We start from the raw sequence: 13,265 nt of genomic DNA, 5'->3' as shown, positions 1-13,265 counted from the left end.
CCTCCCTTCCTCCCTTCCTCCCTTCCTCCCTTCCTCCCTTCCTCCCTTCCTTCCTTCCTTCCGCCACATATAAAATTCTTTGTGAAAATTTGCAAGGAATGTATTTATGTAGACTGAAAATGGAGTCACAAATATTAAAAAAAAAAAAGATTTTTTTTTTTGAAATCTTGAAATCTATTCTTACTACTTACAGAAAACACAGCTGCATATTTTTCATTATTCTCCGGTATCAAATGCATGAAATTATTTGCTGTAATTTGAGTTTGCCATAATTTAAGTTTCATCTAAAACATTGTTGTTGTCCAAAACAAAGCACAGATAAGGTGATATTCACTTTGAAGACACATGTTTAAGTAATTTAAAAGATCAGTCAAATCCACCAAAAATGCTTTAGAACTTTCAGAATAATTGTGTTTGCTAGGCTCCATTTGTCTGCTACATAGGTTTCACTCATTTTCTCTCTTCAGTGGTGACCTTGTGCTGTGGCTGTACACATTCAGAATTTTTCTGTCCATACATGTGGTGTATATGCACAAAGAAACTCTGAAAATAAAATGAATTCTACAGAGTAAAGGAAAAATAAATGTCCACGAATTTATACTAGAAAAAAAATGAAGATAATCACAGTGTATTGAAAAGATAATTAATAGAAAGTGCTGATATGATTGCCAAGGATAGGTGCAGATGTCTGTGCCTATAAGGAGACACAGCCATCTGTATGCACAACAGCTTCATTGCTATATGACAGCTTCCTTCAGAAAGCAGCACAGCTGAGTTTCGAGTAAATGAGGAAAAAAAAAAAAACGCTTCTCATTTAAGCTAGCAATTTATTTGTGCTATACTATCCTAGACTATGCTTTCCACATCCTTTTTCAGATATTTTTAAAAGTTTTGTTCCTTTCTGAAGATGAAAACTAGGCTTGCTAGTCCATTGACTCCATCTGCATAGAGCCTTACTGTTTAAACAACACTTAAATGTACTGAATTTATATTAACCAGTAAAATTGCATTTAGATTATCTCAGAAAAAGTTCTAACACTGTTTTCAGAACAAATCACTTGGTGGAGCTGGGAGAGGAGAACTTTTCATATTAGGGTTCAAGCCAAAACTGCTTAAGAAAATAATCTTTTAAAAGATGCAAATATTTGGCATAAGTGGAAATGAAAGAATTTTTCATAAACGGATTTTCAACTAAAATGCTATTAAAATTTCAATCTAAAAAGTTATGTCAGAGAACTGAATATGCTGTGAACGATAAGTTAAACATTGGTGAACTATCACCTACGAGAAACAATCCGATTCCTTTCATTATCCATAAACAAACTATCTGGAATTTATATCCACAACTGGGTGGAATAGCTATTTCAAAAGATAAAGTTCTACTGGAGGTCTGTGCAACTTTTTGCATCAGTGTGTCTTTTTGTTAAAACCCTTGCTTTTAAAACCCTTAAATTCCCTTGCTTTTCGAAAGTGAAACAAGTTCATCCTCCAGTATAAACCACTGGAGGTTCAAACACCCAAGCAAATTTCATATCCTTGATTTTAGTTAAGGTTTTAAGCTTTCCTATGCAGCTCTAGCAGGTAGAAATACTTTTCCTGAAGCCCCAGAACTCCAAAAGGTCTATCAATAATGTTATCATATAGTTCCTATTTGTTAAGCTGCCTCAGTTTCTATTCAAAAGTTGTAAATCCTTTCATGTCCAAGTGATGTTGCACTAATAAGTTCATTTTTTAAGTAAGAGATGGAAGTACTTCATCTTGTTCTTTTTCTCTTCAGCTTTACACTTCTTACTGGTCCAGATTTATATTTAGAGCTATTTTTGTTCTTTCAGTATTCTGAAGCTTTACTCCGAATATGACTGTTTTATAGTGTCAGAAAATATTTTAATGAGAGAAGTTCATAATTTCCGATGTTAAAACATTTATGTCTTCAAAAACAACAAAAAAATTAGTCATTTACACTTTTCATGAAATCTTATTTCTAGATTTCTACAATGCCCAAATTACATCTTTTAAATTCAAATATTAAATGTAACATATGCACATCCAATAAATTACTTGTATTCTTTTTTATTCTGTCTAAAATTAAGTAATAGCAAAGTAATGTAAGGAAGAAAGTAGAAACAGAGTAATGCATTATGATACAATTTATTTTTAAATTTTCTACTAACACTTTGACTAAATCTTTGCTTAAAAATAATTGTACTATAAAACAATCATGTTGCTGAAGTAATCATTAGTATAAAGTAAAAAAAAATGCTCTAAGATGGAAATTAGAGTTAAAATGGGATGGAAAGGTTTGTACAACTGAGTTGTAGAGATTCTCCCAGCTGGTGTTATTGATACATTGACAAATTATTGGACAAAATACCTCAAAACATCTATTACACTACTAAATTAGCCTCTATTATTGAAATGTAAGTTACATTAAACTAACAGATATAATCATGTTTTATTTCACTTTATATATATAGAAAGTTTCAGTATGTATATTTTCTGATTTTGTGAAAAGAATCAGATGCTTCATCCTTCAATAGAGGAAGTATATGAATGTGGTTAAGTTTCCTAAATGCAGTTTAATGACTCCCTTCTATATTGCGAATTGCAATGATGTGACAAAATGTAGGTCAAAAAAAGAAAAATAGCTAAGGTTCTTTCCAGATGCTCTCCCAGGCTTTACTTTTAGTGACTGAAAGGGGCTGATTCAAGTACAGTGCAACACATTATACACTTGTGCTCATATTTTTGAGCAGATGCTAGCAGACTTTGCATGACATGTGGTACTCATAATGCTAAAGAACAGTAGGCAATCTGTTCTTCCTGTTTTGAAGATGATAAGCTGATTATTCATCTCATTCTTTAATTACTAAGAATGAACAAAGTGGTTTGAATTACCAAAGGAAAAAAAAAAACCACAACCCTTCCAGAAATGTTGACAAAATTGGGCAAAAATTTCCAAGTACTTCTGAAATCAAGGTAATATTGGAATCAAATTGCCTATAGAAATCAGATCTACCAGAAGTAAACTCTTCCTTTAGTAAGCCTCAACTTTCATTTTAATTACTGTAACATCATATTTTATCTATTGTCTCAGAATAGTGTGTATTTTCAAATATTATGAAATATTATAATACAAGGTGCTCTTAGAATTATTAGGCTGTTAAGCTCATAGGATCTTATTAATAAGGACGGAGATTGTAAAAAATCTGTTTAATTCATGATAACTTGAAGTTTCACTTTAAGCAAAGGATCAATTGCATATAAGGGTGCTATTTCTCAGTAAATTTTCTAAAATCATAAAAATAGAACTTCTAGTAACATTTCCTAGTGTGTTCTTAATACACAGAAGATTTGAGATGGAAATGATGTTTTTATTTCTCTTTTAAGAAATTAATACTATTCTGTCAACATTCATTCTAAAATATAACAGGTATATTTTTGGGGAGTTTTTGTATTTTCATGTGCTTACAAATTTTGAAACACTTAGTAACATGACATAAATCATGTGAGTTTACAACTTTATTGAAAATATAAAGGATACATGTAATACACCAGAATTTAACAATTGTTGTATAAATACTTTAATGAATGAAATAAATTCACATGAATGAAATTGCAGATACTAGTTAAACCTTGAACTGTAAACATATTTTATTTGAAAAAAAAAAAAGACTTCCAAAAACTTGCCTTTGAAAATACACATTATCTGTTGTTCTTAGTTTTACAACGTTTGAACTTCACACTCTTCTTCTCTGGGAAGAATGTGAAAGGAGTTCATATTAATTTAAGTGGAAGAAGAAAATTTAATTTCTGGAAAAGAAGCAAATGAAAGAAACAAAATCTATAATAGTATTCTTTATATTATTTTCACATTTTGTATCTCCAAGAAGCATAAGCAATACCAAGTAATATCATCTCCTAAACAGCTGCGGATCTTTTCATAAATGTCACTGAATTTATTTTTGCATTTTACAGAACTGAAAATTAGCTAGTGTGGTGTAAGTAATATTCCTGTAAATTTCCAATCCTGATTTTGTAATAAACAGACAAAAGAAAGAGTTCATTCAGCACTTCTGTATGTTCTGAGTACTTGATGGCTTTGCTATAAATAATTATGACTTGATTTCTCTTTGTGGGGACTTCCATACTTTTTCTGTGTAAGTTCCACTGTGAGGACCCATTCTTTTGTTTGCTATAGCAGTGTTCCTTCTGGTCATCAAATCTGTGACATTTCTTTTTGCCTTTTGACAATGAAAGACTTAACTGTCCTCTTTTAGGCTGAGGATGTGATGCAGGAGTTGCAACTGTGTAATTTTTTTGTAACTCCAATTAATTTGATTAAAGATTATGTGCCTGTTTGATGAGGAGTGACTCATCTGTGTGTTACTTTCAGGCTACCTTGCTCTTGAGTTCTTCACTGCCAAAAGCTCACACTTTTGGGGACAGTAACAAGTAGCTAAATTCTTGCTGGATGAACAGAGCTCAGATAATGCCCTTTACAATAAAAAAATCTTTGCTGCTGCAGTTATTTCTGTCCCACTCACTTTATAAGAAGATGATAGAGCCTTCCGGTTGGGTTTCTACTTGACACAAACCAAGCAAAAGGGAACAAAAAGGTAAGCTAAATATACTCTTATTCAATTTACTTTCTTTACAGAAAGGAAATACCGAACATTTTCTTTTATTCTATCTCGGTGTGCTAATGCCAAAGTACTGATTCCTTTAATAATGGTGCTATAACGCTGAGTAGGTTGATTGTGTTCACTCATGCTGACTGAAGATCCGATTAATTATTGCTTGTCTATTTATAGACCATGTAGCAAGATTTTATTTTATTTTTTAATTTTAAAGTTTTCCTTAAGTATGCTTAATATGTTTGTTACTATTTGACTGAAAACAGAGTATAAGATTAAATGCTGTTCTTCTTGAGGAGAGTAGTCTAATTTATTTAGAGTCTGCTAAAAGAAAAAAGGATCTAATGACTAAAATTCATTGGACAGTAGTTTGCAATAGTGTCTGTATCACAGTATTTATTAACAAAAAAAAAAGATCTCATGTGAAGTAGAAATCTGACCTTGGTCTCATTAAACCAATGAAAGTCTTGCGTGCAAAGTCAGACAGAACCGAAATGGATTCTAGAAATAAATGCCTCTTTTTTTTTTTTTTTTTTTTTTTTTAAGAAAACCTGGAATGAGGTGTTGATATAAAAGAGATTTTGGTCATAAAAGCACTGAAAATGTCATTTTTTTTAAGTCAATTTTTTTACATACTTGCCTTCAGTAGAGGTCAAATCAGCTGTTCAGTTACTTTCTTTGTTGCTACGGTTACTTCCAACACAGATTTGAAACTGCCCACTTCGTAATGCTTTAGAATTGGAAATTTAATCATGTCAGTATAATTATACTTCACAGAGTCACAGAAGGCCCTTCCTGGTAACTTTGTATGACATGACTGCTCCAAAATATTCTATCTGCTGACTGAACATATGAGAACTTCCTTTGAAAAAATGTTTTTAATGTATATATTATTGCATACTAAATATTTATTTTTGCCTCTAGGATACAAATAACTTCTGAAGTTTCCTTGCCAGAGATACATGGAATATTGAAATATTCTCTTATTATCCATCCTTTTTGCAAGTCACATACAAATGCAAATACCCAAAGAAGTACATTTGAAAAGAAGATATTTTTTTGTGTTTCAAAACACAGAGCTAAAACACACATACATATCTGTGGTTTATGGGTACTTAATTTATCAATTTTGACTTCATATTGCTATTGCTTTCAAATGGGTATTAATATTCCATTGAAATTTTAACTCTGCACCATTTTTTTTTTCAGTTACTGCTGTACCTCTATTGCAGAAAGTATTTTCTTACGATTTTTTACATTCTGTAACTATATTATATTGTATAACACATATCCCTTCTTCACTTTGGCCTTTCAGTATTTTCATGTATGTCACCATGTTTATATTAGTGTCTGACACAACTTATAATTCAGAGAAAATCATTTCAATATTTTTCCCACTACTATTATTCTGCTATGATTATAATAATATTTTAAAGAAGAATTCTAACATCTCTATTACTTTTCATCTTCTTTTCCCTCTAGGTTAACTTCCTAGAATGAAGTATGTACCTAAGCCTGCATAAAGCACATCTGTGTATGCATTGACTGGTTGGAATAAATACAAACAATTTTGCAGTTTAAAGCCTATTAGTTATGTATTTTGTTTTCAAATCACTTTATATGGAATACTTATTATTCTTCATTTAAATAAATAACAAAAAAGTTACTTTTCCATTTTTCTCTTGTATTTATGTATTAGGGGAAACAGACCACACTGATCAAATTCATTTAGGAAAAGCATGAATACAGCTGAGGCAGACAGGTGCTAAGAACAGAAAAAATGGAAAGCTGACAGCAGAACTCTGCTAGTTTCAGCCAAAACAGCATTAATAGCGTTTCAGTTACTAGTGAGCAGTAAACACATACCTACACACTAACCAGATAGGCAGGGAAGTGTTGCTGCCTTTATGGCACAGAATGAGGGGGAGTGGAGCCAGGACAGCTGACCTAAAGTAGACAAAGGGTTATTCCATACCAGGAGATACAATGCATAAAGCTATAAAGCTGTGGAGAGCTGACTAGAAAAGATTTTTTTTTTTTAAGGAGAGGAGAAGGAGGGGGAGATATGTGGTGCTTAGCCACGCAGGTAGGCAAAAAGGAGAAGACTACCTATTTTCCAGATCTGGCTGCTGTGCTCTAGATGAGTTTTATCTTTTTGAAGTAGAGAAGAAACTAAGAGTTAGAGCAGCACTGCATAACTGATGGAAAGGAAATTTATAAAACATGGGTTAGGCTGATGGTGAGAAACATTGCTAGTGAAGAAGCACTGATATGATGACATGAAGAAGAAAGGCTCAGGTCCCAGGTGAGTCAGACCTCTTGTGAAGATATAGAATGAGAAAGAGAAAGAATGACAACAGCAAAACCTTTAAAAGCTCCCCCTCCCCCTCAAGCCAGGATCCTATGCAAAACATAATGCAGTTACCAGCCAAGGTAATGTTAAAGGTCTATTCTGTCATTCTAATATTGTAAAATCAGGCTCTGGGAGCTTCTACTACTACCTACACGATGGTGGTATGTGTGCGTGGGGGGTGCTGCCTAGAGGTTGGAGATGGTCTCTCTCCTCCTGTGGAGATGGAGCAGGGAAAATTTATTATAAATTTTGCTCTAGAGGTTCCCATTACTCCTGGAAGGTTGTTGATTCCCATCAACACACTCACATTGGTGGCTCCCCTTGCTCTTTAACTAATCTTATTCGTAGAGGTTACTGAAGTTACTTGCTAAGGAACTTTGAAAATGAGCATTGTCTCTTTTGCCTGAGCTAGTGATTGGCAACCATACTCACAGCAGAGAGTGCAGAACTAGATGATTTTTAAGGTCCCCTGCAACCTAAGCCACTCCGTGATTGTCTGAGCACCTCTGTGCATGAATGTTCCTCAAGTGAATCTGTAACTTAGAGATAACCAATGTTTTTAAAGGTTAATTTCCTCAGAGAAAAGCAAATTTTAGAAATAATTTGGTTTCTGAAATCACTAGAAACCTTTAGAAGAAGAACCTCTTTGTAATAAGCACATGTCTTCTGGAATAGTTCAGTCAAATACAATTCAAGGTTTCCGAATAAGAATATTTTTTTCCATGGTTTTAGCCATGGAAATCATTTCCCTGTCTTCCCTGTTTGACGGAATTAAGTAATTCTCTCCAAAGACTCTACAAAATCCTCTTCTAACATCCCAAGAGGTTGCCAGTTCTCTTCATTCATTTGTAATACTAAGCTGAGAATCCAAAGAAGTCTGTTTATTATGTGCAGGTGACCTTGGATTCTTTTTTTTTTTTTTTTTCCCTCAGATCTAGGGGCTTAGAAATAAAATATAAATACTATTTAAAAGCTCAGATTCACTCAAGAAATCAAACACTTGATGAAACCCATTATTTTCTTTTCTATTCCAAATAAGAATGGAAGACTGTTAGGCATGAATTTAAAGGTTTTGTTGAGCATGGACCTGAGAAAAAACTCTTATTTGTAGCTTTGTTTTAGATATTTTGAAATTTTATGGATGTATAATCATGGGAAAATTTATAATTAAAAATTCATGAAGGTATTACATTTAATCTTTTCTAAAGTGAGAACTGAATCTAGAAATTGATTACTTATTTGCATTATATGGTATTATAGTGTGATGCAGAAACCTATTTAGTTTGAACAGATTTATAATTTATCCTAAAAGTAGCCTTTCTCTTATTCCAAGTGATAAGTATGACAACATAAATTAATCAAAAAAAAGGGCTTCAGATTTCAAATGTGCAGGGGGGAAATTCTTGACAGTCAGACACAAGAAATCTGTTATAGTTTTCCTTTCTTTGTCAAGACTAATAGCAAGTTGTGGTGTGTTCACCTTGGCTGGCTGCTAGATGCCCACACAGCTGCCCTCACTTGCCTTCCTCAATAGTACAGGGGAAAACTAGGATGGAAAGGCTTATGGATTGCAATAAAGACAGGGAGATTGCTTGCCCATTTCCATCATAAGCAAAATAGACTCAATTTGAAGGAAATTATTATTTGATTTTTGATTTAGATTAAATTAAATAGACTAGGAGAGAGAAAAACAAAGACTAAAAGTAGAATGCCTTCCCACTACTCCACTATTATCTTCCCAGGCTCCATTCCATTCCTTCATTCCCAACTTCTCTAGCTCCTTTTCTGTTTCAGTCCCTGTAGTAATTCCTAACCCTTCTCCCCTCACCCCCTCCCACCCCAACCTGAATATTCACACACAGTCCTGCTCAGGTGATGACCTTCAGTGGTGATCGTGATGGATATACTCTGGTTGTGATAGGTGAACCAGGTTCAAGGTAGATTCAAGGGTAACAGCATACACCATACAAATATCTCTGGTATGCAAATACAACTAGTAGGCAATGACATGTTGCCTTGCTATGTGCAGTCAAGTGATATAAGATATTGAATGTGCGTATAATAATTTAGACAAGCCACTGGCAAATGAAATTGACTATATGAGAGCTCTTCCAAAAGCAATGCCTCCTATTCTGTGATGCTGGCCCACAACATCAAAGGCAGATGGTGGTGGTATGGCTGAACATTCCCCCCAGTATTCAATTACATTTTGCTTCTTTGTGACAGATGGCAGCAGTGGGGCATTCTGACAGAACAGTGTCTGACATGGAAGTGCTTATGAAGCAAAGGGGTGTCACTAAATTCCTCCATGCAGAAAAAATGGCGCTCACTGACTTTCATCAGTGCTAGCTGAATGTTCATGGAGACTAAACAGTGCATGTGAGCACAGTGAGACGGTGGGTTTCAGAAGTGGCAACAGCGATGGTCACCTTTGCTTATTGCAGATTTTTATGAGCACGGCATGCAGGCTCTTGTACATCTCTGGTGAAAATACATACCTGATGGTGCTGATTATGTTGAGAAATAGTGCTTTTTGTATCTGTTGTAGTTTTCATTGAAATAAGTAAGAGGCATCACTTTCAAAGTGACCTACATACTACTTTCATAGATTAAAAATAGTAGGATGTAGACTCCTGCAACATTCATATGAAATATCCATGCCAAACAATTGGAATAAGAACACAAAAATTAAGCAAAGCAAAACCAAAGCTGAGTTTATTTAAGATAACAGGGAACAGCAATACTAGGGAGTAAGTAATGTTTTGGTACTTTTTTTTTTTAATTGTGTAGTAAATTAAGGTTTTTCTTCTGTTATTTAAAACTATGTTTAAATTCCCTTCATTTTTTTTCTTTACTTCTCATCCATCACTAACACATCTAATTGACTCCACTCTTAACGCCTGGAGCTGCTACCACATAGGAAGAAATCTCGCTGATATTCATTATCTTGAAGAGTGTGTGTATTCCCATCAAGAATTTTTGTGGTGCACAAATTTTTCTTTTCATTAGGAAAAATATATAATAGTCAAAAGAAGACTTTAAGATGTTAAATAACTCTCATGGATCTTCCTACTTTTCACAGAGTGTAGAGACAAAGTGTTATGCTGGACTTCCTCTTTCTCCAAATATATCAACTTCTCTATTTTAATTTCTTCTCCCCAAAGAAGGCAGTAAAAGAGACTGTGACTTTATGTCACAGTTAAAGTTACTTTACGATCTTTAACAGGCAACACTACAATCATTTCTAATTCTCAAAGCAGTACTGAAAATGCAGAATAAGAAGTAAGCAATCAATTTTTGTTTTGATGTTAGCACGTTCAGTAGTAACAATATTATTCATGCTGAATTCTTCCAAATGATGCTGCAAAGCTATTAAGATTTATCAGTGATCATGATGATATGATAATCATGATATTTTCAAGTTGAGTAAATTCTCAAGAGGTTAAAATGCATAAAACAAGATTTGAAGGAATGATGTAACCCCTTCTCCAGGCACAGTTGGCAAGTATTTGCACTTTTTGTGGTCAAAATCATTACATCCATAATTCAAAGATTTCTCCATGTTTCACATTGTGGCTTCAGTACAAGCACTTTATATGGCAAAGATTGGTAGGAAATGTAGTAGGAAATAAAGATGCTTAGGGCATCTATATTAATGGCTATGATAAAATGAAAAAAATATTTTAAAGATAACTAAAGTTAGGTTTTTTTTTTTTTGTTTTTGTTTTTTTTTTATCCCCGGGTCATTTACTTTTGTTTTGGTTGATCAACGGAATAGTTACAAGTAGTTTGAAGCTTTCAAATTTCTGCAGAACTATTTTGTTTTGCCTGTTATTATTATTCAGTCTTCAGCTGAACACTTTGGCTGTTTCTCTATACCATTTTATTAAATAAAGCAAAGTGACTATAAAGATCTGCTGTCAATAACCAGTCTTGTTAAAAAGTATCTGCAACCTTCAAAGCTTAAGAAGGTTGTGGATCTTGGCTCATGGGAGGGCAAGTTAATAAGCAGAAAGGCAAGCTTGCCAGACCGTCTTATCCAAAATGCTTAATAATTTTGCATGCTTCTTTTCTTCTACTCCCTTTTTACCCAAATAATAATAACCAAAAAGGTGTTCAGTTAGATTAGGTTGTCCTTCTTTCTTTGTCTTTTTATCACTCTGTCCTTCTAGAATATGATAAACAGAATATTGTGTTCTACATAAAGCATTTAAAATTTGTTTACTATTTTTTCATCGAATGTAAAGATTTTCACTATAAGACTATATTTTAAATGTTATGTTTTTTACAGGTAAAAAGAACTCACAACTCTTTAAAAGAAGTGTTTAACATTTAAATCAAGATATAGAAACTATCATTAGTTATTTACAACAAAAATAGCATATAAGGTGCTCTGAAATCAATGCCTCCTATTTTATTATGTTGGTTCACAAGGTCAGATACAGATGTTATTGATAAAGCAGTAGAGGTTGAACCTTCCTGCCAATATTCCATCTAATTTTGTTGCCATGCAACAGATGACAGCAGATAGAGAGAGGCAGTCTGATAAAATGACATCTGAGATAGAAGTGCATATGAAGCAAAGGTGTGTAATTGAATTCCTCCATGTGAAAAGTTGCACCCATTGCAATTACACCCCTTGACATTCATTGATGTTTGCTGAACATTAGTGGAGAACATACAGTGGATGTTAGCGCTATGAGGTGGTGGGTGGTGCATTTCAGCAGTGGTGACAGCAACTTGAAAGACAAGTCACATTCTGGACAGCCATACAGATTTTTATGAGCATGACATGGAAGCTATTGTTCACTGTATCATTGTATCACTGGAAAAAAAATGCATAACCAATGGTGTTGACTATGTTGAAAAAATAGTGTTTTGTAGCTGAGAATTTGCTCTATCAAATAGTGTTATTGTGCTCTTTGTATCTGTTGTAGTTTTCATGGAAATAAATGAGGCATTACGTTCAGAGCAACTTACATAGTTATTATCTATACTAATACAGAAAAGCTTCATTAACGATAACTTTACAAATGTTACACAAGAGATGAAACTGCTCTTCTCTAATTTGTCCCTATTTCTCTGTGGCCACCTGACTGAACACACCAGTCTCCATAAACATAAGGTGGTGGGTGTTGCAGTGAGGATCACTGTTCAGAACAGGCCAAGCAGGATGCTTGTAGTGTATGCAGGTCTTGGATTTGTTTCTCCACACACGTCTTTCTCCCACCAGTTGTCTTTTTCTTCCTTTTCTTAAAGTAGAAGCAACACATATAAATCAAATTTGGGGTCTTGTTAATTTTAATTAATTTAAAGTTTCTGCTTTGGTAAGACTTAATCTCCTAGTTACTTCAAAGGGAACATATTTCTGTGTACCCTGAGATAATCCTACTGTAATCATTGACACTACAATTAAGCTGATTATGTTATTTTTTCTTGTAGCATTTTTTAATAATTTTTTATATCAATGTCACTGTGGTTGTTTCATACTTAGGTAGCTAAACTCCATGTCTCTCTCTTTCATTCTCATTCTCTTCCCCTGCTCTGGAGTAGTGTTCGTCCTGCGAGATGAAGTTGTTCTTGAACAGGCCTTATACAGCTTCCCACTGATTGCAGTTCTTCAAGAACTGCTGTAGCATGGATACATACCACCGGATGCAGTCCTTCAGGAATGGACAGCACCAGCATAGGTCCCACACAGGGACCAGCTCACAGCAAAACTCCTATTCCACCTTGGGCTCCTCTCCATGCAGTTCTGACACTGAGTCTGATCCTATGAGTGCTCTCCAGAGGCTTGCAGCTTCCTTCAGATACATCTACTCCACCATGAATTCCTCTATGGGCTGCAGTGTGGAGATCTTCTCTTTCATGGTACACCATAGACTGCAGGTGAACAACCTGCTCTACCATGGTTCTGTGGTCTGTGGGTTGCAAAGAACTTCTGATCTGGCACCTGGAGCACCTCCTCCCCTCCTTCTTCATTGATGCTGGTGTCTGCAGAGTTGTTTCTTTCTCCCTTTTCTCTCCCAGTTGCTGTTGTTCAGTATTTTTTTCCCCTTTCTTAAATGCATTATCACAAAGGTGCAATCAGCGTCACTCATTGGCTTAGCTCTGACCAGCAGTGGATCCATTTTGGAGGTGGTTGGAACTGTCTCTTATCTGAGATGGGGTCACCTTCTGAACTTTTCTCACAAAGGCCCATCCCACAGCCCCCCTACTACCAAGACTTTGCCACATAAACCCACTACAGTCATGTTTCTTTCTGCTTCAGATCATTG

The sequence above is a fragment of the Numida meleagris genome, chromosome 1 (assembly GCF_002078875.1).
Source record: "Numida meleagris isolate 19003 breed g44 Domestic line chromosome 1, NumMel1.0, whole genome shotgun sequence".
NCBI lineage: Eukaryota > Metazoa > Chordata > Aves > Galliformes > Numididae > Numida > Numida meleagris.
The sequence above is the reverse complement of the archived record's forward strand: the minus strand, read 5'-3'. Positions refer to the sequence as shown.